A 17,325-nucleotide genomic window follows, 5' to 3' on the forward strand; every position below is an offset into this window, starting at 1 on the left:
AGGCAAGACCTGGGGAAAAGGGAGGGGGTGCTACATGCAGGAGAAGCAGGTGCCCAGCCAGTGACTTGGCTGTGGCATCGTCCTGTATAGATGCGCTGGCATCTGCAGCAGCTGTTTTCACGTGTAGTCAAGCCCTATCTTCTGGGAGAGTTTGGTTCTTCATTCCACAGGGCCGGGGTCTATAATTCTGAAAGAAAGTTCTGCTGCAGATCGAGGACTTAGGTCAGCAAGCAAGGAATGTGTAAGCAAGTTAACACTTAAAATTGGCTGGAGTGCTCTTATAGTAGAAGGCAGGAGTGAAACCAACAGTGAATATATAAATAAGTTGGAGCTCCCGGGTGGCTTAGTCAGTTAAGCATCTGACTTCAGCTCAGGTTGGGATCTTGTGGTCCCAGGTTCGAGCCCCCCATTGGGCTCCCTGCTTAGCTTAAAGTCTGCTTGTCTCTCTCCCTCAGCCCCTCTGCCCACTAATGTTTTTGTGTTTTCTTGTGCTCTCCCTCTCTCTCAAAAAAAAAAAAAAAATTATATATATACATATATATATGTATATATATACACATACATATATATATGTGTATATATATGTATGTATATATATATATACATACATATATATATATATATAAAGTATATATTTTAAAGAAAATAGAAATAAGTTGAAATCCATAAGCAGGACTATGGGATCCTCAGCCTTCCCTCTTTTTGCTTTCCAGAGTAAAGGTGGCCAGCTATAAGTACTTTTCCTTTTCCTATGAGAGTAAGTGCGTCTTCTCTGATGAATCTTAATTGCCTGGTAAAAAGACCGATGACATTTGTGGGTCTTTTAGTTTTTTAGGGCACTCAGAATCTGGTTTTGGGAGTAGGAATCCGGGTCAGGCTCTTCGATGCTCTGTTACGTTTAATCTTTGTAATGGAGATGCGGGCTGGAAATTCTCCTAAGATATCTTCTGGACCTTAAATTTTATAATTCCAAGTTTTTAAAATAGTGAGCCTACAAGGACATCATGCATAGAAAAATGAAAAATTCTGTATTCTTTTTCAGTTGCCATCTACCAGTTAAACTAGAATTTAAGGTTTGACTTTTATTCCAGGCATTTACTTTCAGAATTGAAATAGAGAGACACCTTCAAAGAAATAATTTTAAAGGTGCCTTGTCTCTTTATAAATTGTCCACATTCAGAGTTCTGAAGACCTGCCATGAAGGTCTGTAGGATAGAGTGAATCGTAACAAACAGCTCCCCCTGATTCAAAGTGCAGAGGTCAAGAGAATAGAAGATTAAAAAAATACTTTAGTTACTTGACCAGATGTGGTTATATGTTTTGTTTAAAGGTTTTTTCCTTTTCTTTTCAGGATATTTAAACGTGTCTCTGAACACTCTATTAATAAAATGCAAATGATGGATTTCTTTTCCTATTAGTTTCTTTTTTCTTTTATTCCCTGAGGTGTATAGTGTATTATTAGTTAAAAATATTTTGATTAAAGTGAAAAGCAATTTTCACGGAAAATTCCATAATGGTTGTCACTGAAAAAAAAAAAAAATAGGTTGCTTTCCAAAATCTTATGAACAGTCTTCTCCTAACTAGTGCATTTTCCAATTATGACAGAATAAGTCTAGATTTCAAAGCTTAAATACTTAACCCTTAATTTTTTTCCAATTTGGTTGAAAATCAAAGAAAGGGAAAACTCTTGTATAATGTACTGCTATAAAAGATAAGCTCTTAGTTTTAGTTTTTTGGACATTTTAATTGGCACTCATCTTATTCACAACTCCCATAAACTCACAATTGTTAGAATCTTATCTAATTAGAGATTTCCTGTTGACTCCGTTATCTCATCTGAGGACATCATATAATTTATCAACTCTTTTGAAAGCTGCTTTCAAAAAGACTCTATGGCAAAAAATTGTCATTCTGATGTAAACAAATTCTGCATATACTGACTCAAATATAATCATGAGATGGTATGTCCTTTTTTTTAATGAAAAAAAATTTTTTAAATTTCATTAAAAAAAAGAAAAGCCTCAACCTAGCAGATGGTTATTAACAAAATCCTTAGTTGTTCTGAAAAGAGACATGACACAGAAGATGTTACTTTGATCTACTAAAACTTCTGTTTCTGATCATTGCTTTAAATACAAACTTAGGCTCTTTTTCAAATGCTTGTATAGAACTTCTATTTGGGTTTTTTTTTTTTTAAAGATTTTATTTTTTATTTATTCAACAGACAGAGATCATAAGTAGGCAGAGAGGCAGGCAGAAAGAGAGAGAGAGGAGGAAGCAGGCTCCCTGCTGAGCAGAGAACCCGATGCGGGGCTCGATCCCAGGATACTGGGATCATGACCTGAGCCAAAGGCAGAGGCTTTAACCCGCTGAGCCACCCAGGCATCCCTATAGAACTTCTATTTGTTTTTTTTTGTTTTTTTTAATTAATTTATTTATTTTAATAAACATGTAATGTATTTTTAACCCCAGGGGTACAGGTCTGTGAATCGCCAGGTTTACCCATTTCACAGCACTCATCATTGCACATACCCTCCCCAATGTCCATATCCCCAACCACCCTCTCCCGTCCCCCCTCCCCCCAGCAACCCTCAGTCTGTTTTTTGAGATTGAGTCTTTTATGGTTTGTCTCCCTCCCAATCCCATCTTCATTCATTTTTGCTTTTCCTACCTGCCCCCAACCCCCCCACATTGCATCTCCACTTCCTCATATCAAACAGATCATATGATAGTTGTCTTTCTCCGATTGACTTATTTCGCTAAGCATAATACCCTCTAGTTCCATCTACGTTGTCGCAAATGTCAAGATTTAATTTCTTTTGATGGCTGCATAGTATTCCATTGTGTATATATGCCACATCTTCTTTATCCATTCATCTGTTGATGGACATCTAGGCTCTTTCCACAGTTTGGCTATTGTGGACATTGCTGCTATAAACATTCGGGTGCACATGCCCCTTTGGAGCACCACGTTTGTATCTTTAGGATATATACCTAGTAGTGCAATCGCTGGGTCATAGGGTAACTCTATTTTCAGTTTTTTGAGGAACCTCCACACTGTTTTCCAGAGTGGTTGCACCAGCTTGCATTCCCACCAGCAGTGTAGGAGGGTTCCCCTCTCTCTGCATCCTCGCCAGCATCTGTCATTTCTTGACTTGTTAATTTTAGCCATTCTATCTCATTGTGGTTTTGATTGGTATTTCCCTGATGCCGAGTGATGTGGAGCATTTTTTCATGTGTCTGTTGGCCATCTGGATGTCTTCTTTGCAGAAATGTCTGTTCATGTCCTCTGCCCATTTCTTGATTGGATTATTTGTTCTTTGGGTGTTGAGTTTGATAAGCTCTTTATAGATTTTGGATACTAGCCCTTTATCTGCTATGTTGTTTGCAAATATCTTCTCCCATTCTGTCAGTTGTCTTTTGGTTTTGTTAACTGTTTCCTTTGCTGTGCAAAAGCTTTTGATCTTGATGAAATCCCAATAGTTCATTTTTGCCCTTGCTTCTGTTGCCTTTGGCGATGTTCCTAGGAAGAAGTTGCTGTGGTTGAGGTCAAAGAGGTTGCTGCCTGAGTTCTCCTCAAGGATTTTGATGGATTCCTTTCTCACATTGAGGTCCTTCATCCATTTTGAGTCTATTTTCGTGTGTGGTGTAAGGAAATAGTCCATTTCCATTTTTCTGCATGTGGCTGTCCAATTTTCCCAGCACCATTTGTTGAAGAGGCTGTTTTTTTTCCAGTGGACATTCCTTCCTGCTTTGTCGAAGATGAGTTGACCATAGAGTTGAGGGTCTATTTCTGGGCTCTCTATTCTGTTCCATTGATCTATGTGTCTGTTTTTGTGCCAGTACCATACTGTCTTGATGATGACAGCTTTGTAATAGAGCTTGAAGTCTGGAATTGTGATGCCACTGACTTTGGCTTTCTTTTTCAACATTCCTCTGGCTATTCGAGGTCTTTTCTTGTTCCATATAAATTTTAGGATTATTTTTTCTATTTCTTTGAAAAAAATGGATGGGATTTTGATAGGGATTGCATTAAATGTGTAGATTGCTTTAGGTAGAATAGACATTTTCACAATATTTGTTCTTCCAATCCATGAGCATGGAATATTTTTCCATTTCTTTGTGTCTTCCTCAATTTCTTTCATGAGGACTTTATAGTTTTCTGAGTATAGATTCATTGCCACTTTGGTTAGATTTATTCCTAGGTATCTTATGGTTTTGGGTGCAATTGTAAATGGGACTGACTCCTCAATTTCTCTTTCTTCTGTCTTGTTGTTAGTGTAAAGAAATGCAACTGATTTCTGTGCATTGACTTTATATCCTGACACTTTACTGAATTCCTGTACAAGTTCTAGCAGTTTTGGAGTGGAGCCTTTTGGGTTTTCCACAACTAGTATCATATCATCTGCAAAGAGTGATAGTTTGACTTCTTCTTTGCCAATTTGGATGCCTTTAATTTCTTTTTGTTGTCTGATTGCTGAGGCTAGGACTTCTAGTACTATGTTGAACAGCAGTGGTGATAATGGACAGCCTTGCCGTGTTCCTGACCTTAGCGGAAAAGCTTTCAGTTTTTCTCCATTGAGAATGATATTTACGGTGGGTTTTTCATAGATGGCTTTGATAATATTGAGGTATGTGCCCTCTATCCCTACACTTTGAAGAGTTTTAATCAGGAAGGGATGCTGCACTTTGTCAAATGCTTTTTCAGCATCTATTGAGAGTATCATATGGTTCTTATTCTTTCTTTTATTAATGTATTGTATCACATTCATGGATTTGTGGATGTTGAACCAACCTTGCAGCCCTAGAATAAATCCCACTTGGTCGTGGTAAATAATCCTTTTAATGTACTGTTGGATTGTATTGGCCAGTATTTTGGTGAGAATTTTCGCATCTGTGTTCATCAAGGATATTGGTCTGTAATTCTCTTTTTTGATGGGATCCTTGTCTGGTTTTGGGGTCAAGGTGATGCTGGCCTCATACAATGAGTTTGGAAGTTTTCCTTCCATTTCTATTTTTTGGAACAGTTTCAGGAGAATAGGAATTAATTCTTCTTTAAATGTTTGGTAGAATTCCCCTGGGAAGCCGTCTGGTCCTGGACTCTTGTTTGTTTGGAGATTTTTGATGACTGTTTCAATCTCCTTACTGGTTATGGGTCTGTTCAGGTTATCTATTTCTTCCTGGTTCAGTTGTGGTAGTTTATATGTCTCTAGAAATGTATCCATTTCTTCCAGATTGTCAAATTTGTTGGCGTAGAGTTGCTCATAGTATGTTCTTATAATTGTTTGTATTTCTTTGGTTTGGTTGTGATCTCTCCTCTTTCATTCATGATTTTATTTATTTGCGTCCTTTCTCTTTTCTTTTTGATAAGTCTGGCCAGGGGTTTGTCAATCTTATTAATTCTTTCAAAGAACCAGCTCCTAGTTTCGTTAATTTGTTCTGTTGTTTTTTTAGTTTCTATTTCATTGATTTCTGCTCTGATCTTTATGATTTCTTTTCTCCTGCTGGGTTTAGGCTTTCTTTGTTGTTCTTTCTCCAGCTCCTTTAGGTGTAAGGTTAGGTTGTGTATTTGAGACCTTTCTTGTTTCTTGAGAAAGGCTTGTACCGCTATATATTTTCCTCTCAGGACTGCCTTTGTTGTGTCCCACAGATTTTGAACCGTTGTGTTTTCATTATCATTTGTTTCCATGAATTTTTTCAATTCTTTTTTAATTTCCTGGTTGACCCATTCATTTTTTAGAAGGATGCTGTTTAGTCTCCATGTATTTGCGTTCTTTCCAAATTTCCTCTTGTGATTGAGTTCTAGCTTCAGAGCATTGTGGTCTGAAAGTATGCAGGGAATGATCCCAATCTTTTGATACCTGTTGAGACCTGATTTATGACCCAGGATGTGGTCTATTCTGGAGAATGTTCCATGTGCACTAGAGAAGAATGTATATTCTATTGCTTTGGGATGGAATGTTCTGAATATATCTGTGATGTCCATCTGGTCCAGTGTGTCATTTAAGGCCTTTATTTCCTTGTTGATCTTCTGCTTAGATGATCTGTCCATTTCAGTGAGGGGAGTGTTAAAGTCCCCTGCTATTATTATATTACTGTCAATGTATTTCTTTGATTTTGTTATTAATTGGTTTATATAGTTGGCTGCTCCCATGTTAGGGGCATAGATATTTAAGATTGTTAGGTCTTCTTGTTGGACAGACCCTTTGAGTAGGATATAGTGTCCTTCCTCATCTCTTATTGTAGTCTTTGGCTTAAAATCTAATTGATCTGATATAAGGATTGCCACCCCAGCTTTCTTCTGATGTCCATTAGCATGTTACATTGTTTTCCACCCCCTCACTTTAAATCTGGAGGTGTCTTCGGGTCTAAAATGAGTTTCTTGTAGGCAGCATATTGATGGGTTTTGTTTTTTAATCCATTCTGATACCCTGTGTCTTTTGATTGGGGCATTTAGCCCATTAACATTCAGGGTAACTACTGAGAGATATGAATTTATTGCCATTGTATTGCCTTTATGGTGACTGTTACTGTATATTGTCTCTGTTTCTTTCTGATCTACTACTTTTAGGGTCTCTCTTTGTTTAGAGGACCCCTTTCAATATTTCCTGTAGAGCTGGTTTGGTGTTTGCAAATTCTTTCAGCTTTTGTTTGTCCTGGAAGCTCTTTATCTCTCCTTCTATCTTCAATGATAGCCTAGCCAGATATAGTATTCTTGGCTGCATGTTTTTCTCGTCTAGTGCTCTGAATATATCATGCCAGTTCTTCTGGCCTGCCAGGTCTCTGTGGATAGGTCCGCTGCCAATCTAATATTTTTACCCTTGTATGTTACAGACTTCTTTTCCCGGCCTGCTTTCAGGATTTTCTCTTTGTCGCTAAGACTTGTCAATTTTACTATCAGGTGATGAGGTGTGGACCTATTTTTATTAATTTTGAGGGGCGTTCTTAGCATCTCCTGGATTTTGATGTTTGTTCCCTTTGCCATATTAGGGAAATTCTCTCCAATAATTGTCTCCAATATACCTTCTGCTCCCCTCTCTCTTTCTTCTTCTTCTGGAATCCCAATTATTCTAATGTTGTGTCATCTTATGGTGTTGCTTATCTTTCGAATTCTCTCCTCTTGGTCCAGTATTTGTCTCTCTTTTGCTCAGCTTCTTTATTCTCTGTCATTTGGTCTTCTATGTCACTAATTCTTTCCTCTGCCTCATTTATCCTAGCAGTAAGAGCTTCCATTTTTGATTGCACCTCATTAATAGCTTTTTTGATTTCAACTTGTTTAGATTTTAGTTCTTTTATTTCTCCAGAAAGAGCTTTTATGTCTCCAGAGAGGGTTTCTCTAATATCTTCTATGCCTTTTTCAAGCCTGGCTAGAACCTTGAGAATCGTCATATTACCAATGTCCATATTGATTAGGTCCCCAGCCTTCTGTACTGTCTCTTGTTCTTTTTTTTGTGGTGAGTTTTTCCACCTTGTCATTTTGTCCAGATAAGATTTGCTTTCTCCTCCTCTAGAATTCTGCTGTTATTGGTGAGTGAAGTTGGTCTTGGCTGGGTTTCTTGTTGATCTTCTGGAAGAGGGGCCTGTTGTAGTGATTCTCAAGTGTCTTTGCCGCAGGCGGAATTGTACCGCCCTTGCCAGGGGCCGGGCTAAGTAATCTGCTCGGGTTTTCTTTCGGGAGCTTTTGTTCCCTGAGCACTTTCCATAGAGTTCCGGAGGATGGGAATGAAGATGGTGGCCTCCCAATCTCCGGCCCGGAGGTACCGAGAGCTTGGAGTCCCGCTCCTCAGTGTGCCCTCAGAGAAAAGCGCCCAACCGCCCCGCCTCCCTGGCCTGCGGTCGCGTCTGGAGGAAAGCAGTCAATTGCTCGCACTTGGAGAAAAGCGCCTGGGCACTTCTGTCTCTGTGGCCTCAGGCCGCGCTCCAAGCCGACCCAGCCTGCGACCGGCACAAGGTAACCCCGGGCTTAGAGCTCACTCCTCAGCTTTGTTGCTGTAGCCGGCTTCCCCGCTCTAATACCTGTGAGCTCTGTGGCACTCAGACACCCCCAGTCCTTCTGTGACCCCGCGGGACCTGGGGTTACACTGACCCCGCCTGGGTTCCCCGCGGTTTAGCCTCTGAAGCAATGTCCCTCCATGGAGCAGACTTTTAAAAGTCCCGATTTTGTGCTCCACTGCTCTGCCGCTTGCCAGGAGCCGGCCCCTCCCCTCGCGGTCTGTCTTCCCGTCGCTTTGGATTCACTTCTCCATAGGTCCTACCTTTCAGAAAGTGATCAATTTTCTGTTTCTAGAATTGTTGCTCTTCTCTTCGATTTCCCATTGGATTTGTAGGTGTTCACAATGGTTACATAAGCTGTCTAGCTGATCTCCTGTTACCCGATGTCGTCTCAGCAGGCTACTTCTCCACCATCTTGACTCCTCCCCCTAGAACTTCTATTTGTAAGAGACTTTCATTTAGCACATTTCTATTATTAATTCCAAGCTTTGGTAAGTAATGTTGAATAAGGATAGGGTACAATTGTATTATCTCACTTAATTTTTGTATTTCTTTTTCCTAGAGCCTAACTTTATATGCAATCATATTTTTCTTCAAATAATCCATTTTAATTGGTGATTTCTTGGTTTGTATATTTATCTACATACCATTTTTCAAGATTCATATCGTTTTTCTCTTGCTTTGTGTACATGGTTAAAATTGAAACACAGTCTTCAGTCCTGATCCGTTTTTAAAATTCTTTAAGAATCCTATTAAATAATCCACGCTATTGATCTTTCACCTAAAGTTGGTTTTTCAGAAGTCTCTGTGATTAGCTAAATTTAGGTGGCTTTTAAAAATATGTTTCAGGAAGTTACCTAAGCCAGGACTGCTAGGGTGATGGCAGACCTGGGAAACTGATTTGTTAGGTAGAATGAATATCCAGAGCTATTACCAGTTTCTTGGTGAGCAGGAGGGATAGGATAAGTTATATAACCAATAGGGCCAAGGATAGTTTAGGGGAAAAGTGGGAATAAAACTCAGTGAGGATTGCATCTCAGAGATCCTGGGATCATCACCTTGACCACATGTCTCACTACAGGGATGCATGGTAACAAAAGATCCATTTATTTATGGATATAAGCAACTTCACTACTCCACTAAATATTATGATTTAAATGGAGACCTTAGTAATGCATGGATGTAAGTTTTCCATACAAATGGAGGGGAAGGAAGAATTACCTAGCATAAACATATATGGAATGTCAGCTGTCTATATTCCCTTTGCTTTTGCAATGATGTAAGAGGCACTCAGGTGACTTACTTTATCCTTCCTGATAACCATTTCCTGTGTGTTTCTTTGCATATTTCCTCCCCAGCTTTCCTTAATTTATGACTTCAAGTATTAGATAAATGATATTTGACTTAGTAAGTGCTTTTGATTTGATTATTTCTGATGGTAAAATTAAATAAAGATAAAACTTAGAATTAATGGAAGAGAATAACAACAAACAAAACTACTTCATGGAAATGTCATAAGTAAACATATTTCTATTTTTCGAATGGCCCAGGACTGTAGGGTTTTTTCCCCAGTTCATCCATATTACTTAGGTTTCTGAAGTAGAATATGATAGTTGATTCATTGTATTTTAAATATGAGCTACTCATCTAGCCTTTCCCCTTGTACTCATTCATCCCTGTTTGTAAATACATACTGGTTACTGCTTCTTTAGCAGAGTCATAGGAATAACTTAGTTACTATAGTGCTCCATGATGGACATTTACTTTCCTACAAATAAAATGGACAGATATTATTGTCATTATTTGGTTGCTAAATTGATGCACAAAAAATAATTTGGGGAGAAGTGTGTAGTTACCTGAAGATCAGGTACTTATGTAGGATCAGGGAATTGAAGCCAGTGAATTTTTTAATTTTAAAGTTCTTTTAGCAAGAACATCCCCATCATGAGATGGATGAAATGAGTGTTGTTTAACACCTTTTGCATCACAAAATAAAAACCATAAGGTACTCCTAAATAGTTCTTTTATATGTTTGCACTTGTCATAATTATATGATTATAAAATGTTTTTTCTCCCCTTATCCAATGTCAGTGTTCCTTTAGGAAGGGAATGCTTTGATCATTAGTAATCTAATACTTTTCATTTTATATTTTCATTCTGATTTTATATTTACTTGTATAACTTGGTTAATGGGTCTTCTCTGGGTATGTTAATAAGTAGGTCTTCTCATATAAAAGTATAGGAACAGGTATTGTAACAGGGCAAGTTTATCAAGGTCTAGAGTGCTAGAGTGAGAGGCCAGATAGGTCATTACATCATAATCAAGCCAACACAGGCATATGGGTTCATGCACTTGTATTTCTAATTTTTAGAGAAATTTACAATGAGGTCAAACAGTGGTAATATACTGTATCTCTGCCCCTGGCTCTTACTTGCCTTTTGTAGGGTCTAACACTGGGTGCACAAAATTCCCTTTCAAAGTCCTCCACCTCACATTACTGAGAGAAGCTCCCACTGGGAATATGTAAGCCTTAAACACTTCCTCTCATCTGCCATGTTTTGCCTTTTTATTTATTTGTTTTCCTGCATCTTCAGCTGTAACTCAGGCCCTCTTTGTAGATACCTGACAGTGAAGATCATTTGTGTGGGCAATCCTATGGATATCTTGAATTTATTGTTACCATTTTTATTCTATCCACCACCCCCTCCTATTTGCTCTCCTTTTTAAATTCGGAGTCCATGATTTGTGATGATAATTACTACTTAATAGTACCATGTATTACTGCTTTACAAATATTCTGAAATGTCTTTCCTTTTCCTTCTCTTCAACCAGCAGGCCTTCATGAGGTAAACGAGTGGTTTCTCTATGCTTGAACCTGTATTAAATATTGTCGGAGAAACAAAACAATGCACACACACACACACACACACAACCATGGTGATGTCATTATAAATGCATAATTGTCAATTTTGAAACAAGACTTTCTCCGTAAGCTCATGAAAATCCTGTTCTTTCACAGCTTATCAAACTTCTTACACTATATGTAATTTCAGCTGATGCTTTTTCCTTCATAGGAAAGATAGAACCTCTCCTTTGTAAAGGCTCTTACCTTGCTATCGCCAATTTATTTATCTGTAAGCACCTGAGTGCATCTTCTCCTATAGTCTTGAAGAAGAGCATGTGCCCCTTTTCTTATCAAGGCCAGTGTATTCTCACTCAGTTCTAACCAGATCCACTGTCTCCTTTTCAAGGACTTTTCTTTTCTAGTCATTTCTACTCTGCCATGAGTCATCTGTTCCTCCCTCCCAAATGAACGGTCATCCTCAGAGTCCATATACTCTCCGGTATCCACCAATATAAATCCATTTTTTCATTCAGTCCTCACTTTTTATGAAAATGTTATTTGAACTTGCTGTCTCCTCTTCCTCACATTCCTTTGGAATCTGTCTCCATCTAGCTTCATCTCAGAATCCATTTCTGATCTTTCATGGGTAGTCATCAAGGACCTCAAGTTTCCAGAATCAATAAATCATCACAAACTTAGAGGCTGGAATGACAGAAATTCATTCTCTAACAGTTTTAAAGATCAGAAATCCAAAGTGAGACTTCCAGGACTAAAATCAAAGTGTCAGCAGTTCTGGCTCCTTCTAGGGGCTCTAGGATAGAATCCACTCCTGGTGTTCTTCCATTTCACTCTCTGACCATGGTCCCACCTCACTTTCCTTTTTCTTCCTCTCATTCCATCATCACAATGCCTTCTACTCTGATCCTGTGTCCTCTTGTGTCCCTCTTAGGGTCATTGTGATTATCTTGGGCCTACCCAGATAACCTAAGCTAATGCTGAATTTCAAGGTCCTTAATCTTATCTGGAAAGTCCGTTTTGCAATATAAGCTAAAATTCACAGATTCACGGGATTAGTGCCTGACATATTTGGGGGGGGTAGGGATCATTATTCAGCCTACCACAGTCTTCTTGTTGAGGTATTTTCCCTTTAAGTGGTGATTCAGAAACTCAGGGAGTCTTTCTCTTTCTGCCTCTGCTATTTTAAGCATGAATATCCCAAACTTGCCCTTCTTTTCTTGCATCAGGTAAGAAGGGGAGAGAGCACGAAAGCTCACAAATGGGAAGTGTTAAGAGATGAGACCTCTAAGTGACAGTTTTCACCCCCTCTCACATTCCATTGGTTAGAAATATTTTCTATATCCAAATATAACTGAAAAATCAAGAACAACAACAAAAATGGGAAATAATTTAGCTGTGTGCCCAAAAAGAAGAATAAGCAGATTTGTTGATCTTCTTGAAATCTCTACTGTATTACTTTATATAGTATTTTCTACTATGAAATGATAGTTTTTAATTTATACCACCTTGCCCTGCCCCCCTGATAGTGAGCATGTGGACTCAGACCTATTTATTGTTCTATTCCTTTTAACATATTATAGTTACCATTATTTATTCATGCAAAAATATTGATCACTTATTAGATATCAGGTACTATAGCAGAATACAAGTATTGATTTGGTCTTTGTATCTAAAGAATAATGTTGATCTAATGTAAAGATAGGATTAGAGAGAAGGAAGACTGTACAGTTATCAGTCAAAGAATGTTTCAGTAATCCAGAGAAGACATGATGGCATTTAGGGCTAGAGCAGTATATGGAGGAGAATTAGAATGGTTTGAGGAATTATGGCAGCATACCAGAGTGAACGTGTGCTCTGGGAGGAGGAGGAGTCAGCAAAGTTCTCCTATTATTTAAAAACCGGGTGAACAGGGGCACCTGGGTGGCTCAGTGGTTTAAGCCGCTGCCTTCGGCTCAGGTCATGATCTCAGGGTCCTGGGAATGAGTCCCGCATTGGGCTCTCTGCTCGGCAGGGAGCCTGGTTCCCTCTCACTCTCTCTGCCTGCCTCTCTGCCTACTTGTGATCTCTCTCTGTCAAATAAATAAATAAAATCTTAAAAAAAAAAAAAAAAAACAGGTGAGCAGTGATTACATTTGCTGGGAAACAGGAATGTCAGGATTTGGTGGAAAGAGGATGATGAATTTATTTTTGGATGCACTGAGAACAAGAAAACCAGAAAACATCTAGACGGATATGCCCCAAAGAGTGTTGGACGTGGGAGTCTAAAGGTAGGGGGAGAGGTCTGGTCTATAGGTACAGGCTTGTGAGTTGGAAGTAATGAAATGATTAGATTAAATGATGAAGGAGAGTATACAGAAGAAGAGGAGAGGAAGCCTCAGGACAAAACTGAGGAATGATAATCATGAAGAGTAGGACTGGTACATTTTTTCCGCATAGAGCTAGACAGTAAATGTTTTAAAATTTTGTAGGCCATATGGTCTCTGTTGTAACTACTCAGTTCTACCATTGCAATGTGAATGCAGCCATAGACAACATGTTAGTACATAAACAGGGCTGTTCGTTTTTTAAAATGAAATTTTTTTTTTAACACAGCCAGGCCAGGTTTACACAGTTACAAGCCATTGGTCAAGAAGATAGGAAAGAGCTGGTAAAGGAGAAAGGAAAGCCAAGAGGGTGTGATATAGCAGAATACCAGGAGAAAGAGTGCTTTAGGATGGGGGTAGTCTAGATTTTTAAATGTAATAACAGAAGGTGCAAGACTTTCAGATCAATGTAACATTCTTTGTCTAGTAGGGGACTTTAATCACATTATATTCAAGAATAAGTCAATAACTTTTGGCTGTCCTTTATGCAGAACTGGAAACCTAATTATCCCTGAACTTCCATTTTATGAAAATTGTTAATGATAGATTATTAGGGACATTTAAAAATTGTTTTAATTCTTTTTAAAAAATTCTTTTTTATCTATTGCATTAAAAAAAGAAAAGAGTCACAGTGTCTGTTTAGACATACTTTGTATTTTAGCTTAAGAGCTCACAATACCCTCTTTGGTTTGTCAGGTCTTGTCAATTCTTGCAAAAATACAGAAAACAATATATTTTGCAAGATTTTAGGTTGTTATTCATCACTTATCTATGGAAGACAGGTGGGCTACTTAAATACTCCCTAAGTCTGTGTAGAGTACTCTGGAAACAGTGTGCACCCAGGTACAATCCACATACACAAAACGTGTTCACCGTGGCAGATACTTGTGGTTCCTTCTGTAAGCATGAGCTGTTATTACAGATCTCTAGATTTCTTTTGTGAGGGAATGGCATGGAGAGCAACATGTCTTTGGATGTCCCCTGTATTCAGTTTGAGCCTTCTGCCTCCTTTAGGACTTTGGAGTTCAGATATTTTCTCAAGCTGTATTGGTTTCTCCTATCTTATTGTCACTAATGTTTTGTTCTAAAAGTACACATCCTCATCTTACTACTTTTACTTCTTTTTCTTTCTTTCCGTAGCTAAAAAAAACACTTATATGGTATAGAAGATTAGTCTTTTAAAATCTATTATTTGATTAATTTCAAGATTGACAGGAGTATGTCTGTAACCAATTTTCATAGAGTCGGTGCATAGCATGTTTTCTGAGCCTTTATGTATCAGTCTAATTCCAGTACCTTCACAGAAAAATGATAGCTTCATTGAGTATGTATTTTTAAAACTTTCTTCATACTCTTTTCTGTCCCTGCCCCTGTTAAGCATCATTTGACTGTTGTTTTTTTTCATTTGGATGTAGTATTATATGCTTAAAGTCTAATTTTCATTCCTTTGTAAATAGCCTGCCTGTTTTCTCTTTTTTTGATCCCTTTAGAAATTTATTCTTTAAACATACTCTCAAAAAAGATTTATCATCATGTTTTGTTGACTTCTAATTTTAAAATGCTTATTTTGTTCCACCATTTTAATTTCTTTATCCATTTTACTCTGCCTAACTGATTGTGTTTTCTGTGATGAGATTCTAATTCTTTAAAACTTCCAATAGGCAGATTGAAACCCAATTTAAAATTTTAGTTTCTTTGTGATCCCAACTTCTTTTAGTCAGCTCTCCTTGCATCTCAGTTTGTGTACCAGTCTGGCACTTTGCATTTCATATTTATTTTCTGTATCTTACAGTTCAGTTTTTTATTTTTTATTTTTCTGATAGCATATACAAATTATTTAGATTTTTTCTTTAGTTTTTGGTGTTAAATCTTTTAAAAATTATTTTCTCATATATATAGGATTGCCAAAATTTTTTTTCATACTCCCCATTTGGTTTTCTGTTTGGTCACCCTTAACTGTATCCTCACAGTTGATTTGAATGTTAACACAATATTTTTTCCATTTTAAGGTTGGTGTCAGGTTTATATGTAAGCCCCTGTTTCATTAAACCTATGCTGGTAAAACAAATATCCCAAATAGAGTTGCTTAAGTAAGATAGAAATTTTGTTCTTCCAAAACAGTCTGGGAGTTAGTTAGACTGATGGGGGCTCAACTTGATGAGACATTCAGGAATCCAGCTTCCTCCCATCTGTTCATCTCAAAGAATGTTTTCCTTATCTGTCATGTCAGAACTAGACTTCTACCACACCATGTCTCAGTCTGAGAGAAAGGTTAAGTGAGAAAGGGAAATTCGGGTAGCTTACTTTTCTTTTCTTTTTTCTTTTCTCTTTTCTTTTCTTCTCTTTCTTTCTTTCTTCTCCTTCTCTCTCTCTTCCTTCCTTCTCCTTCCTTCCTTCTCCTTCCTTCTTTCCTTTTCCCTTCCCTTCCCTTTTCCCTTCCTTCCCTTCCTTTTATTTATTTATTTGAGGGAGAGAGATTAAGATCAGCCATTGGTAGGGGGAGGGGCAGAGGGAGAGGGAAAGGGAGAATCCAAGCAGACTCCGTGCTGAGCACAGAGATCTCACTATGGCGAGATCATGACTCAGGCATCCCAGGTCATTTTCTCTTAAGCAAGTTACTCAAGTTACAAGCATCATCTCCATCCACATACCATTGTTTAGAGCTTTATTACATCCCCACCTGTAGCTGAAAGAGAAGCTACCTTAGCTAGATAAATATCTGATCAGTTAAGGACCTATTGTTGTGGAATAAGGAGAAATAGAACTTGATGGAAAATGGTGCCAACTCTAGTGATTCTGTTCACAATTTTTGCTTTTCTTTTTATTCGATAAGAAGAACGTTTTCCTAAATAATATGTATCAACTGTCAATCTACTTTTCTTGGGAGGACTAGACTAAATGTTTTCCTAAGCTCTACCTGTCTTTTACTCAACTTATTGTTGACTTCACATCTCAGAATACAATGCCTTACTTTCTGTCTCCTTGCACCATGCCCTGTCTCATTGTATTCCTGGAATGCTCATGAAAAGGAAAGGCTGATAGAATGAAATTGTCTTCAACCCATAAAAAGAATCACTGAAAGATTTGCAGCAGGGACAATGGAAAGTGGGATATGGGAGCAAAGGGACATCTGCTTCTGTGTATTGAATGACAGCAAAATGACACTGTACAGAATAGCAAAAGATATTGTAGGTTAGATGGGAAAAAGTCTGCCTCCTTTCTGTTAGAGATGAAACCACATTATAGGAGTCACCAGGGAAAATAAGGAACAAGATCAATCTTCGTAACTTAGCATTCAGGAAGTGAACTATTTTCTTATAACATACCTGATCATTCACTCAACAATTATTTTTCTGTGTTTAGAAGATATTTACTGCAATGGGGCCTTTCAGTTACCATTTGGTTTTGCAACTATTAGAGGTATAGTTAGTAGCTCATTTACTTTCTTAGGAGGCAGTTTACAGAGAGAAGATTGTGCTAACCTTCTCAGTCTACCTGGCAGAAGTCTACATATTTTGAAAAAAAAAAAAAAATCACAAAAATTTGTGTGTTTTTTTTTTAAGATCATATTACTACCCCAGGGGCCTTAGGAAATACAAAGATTTATAAAGTGTAACAGTAGAGAGACTAATTTTAGTTTTCTTTATAAACATACCAGTATATGTATGGTTACATAAAAGAAATTTCATTTACAAAGTAATTTGTATGGCGAATTCAGTACAGATAACTCTAATAATACCATTATTTTTATATATATAAAATAATTTTATTTATATATAAATTATTATATATATCTATATATATAAATAAGTAAAATTTATATATATGTAAATTTTATAATATATATATTATAGGAAGCATATAATTGTTCTCTAAAGATAACTTATCCTTTTTTTGTTGCTCTTGGTGGTGGGTTTAATTTTGGTCAATTTCCAAGACGATTTTTTCCAATTTTACTAAATATGATATGAAACACATTTAATAATACTAGTTATAGTCATACGTGAAGTGATAACAACATGAAGAAACTGGCTTTACTTTATTGAATGCATGAGAGACAACCCCAAAAACTGATGCTCCAGGTTACGAAAACAAAACATGTTAAA

The sequence above is a fragment of the Martes martes genome, assembly GCF_963455335.1.
Source record: "Martes martes genome assembly, chromosome: 15".
Lineage (NCBI taxonomy): Eukaryota > Metazoa > Chordata > Mammalia > Carnivora > Mustelidae > Martes > Martes martes.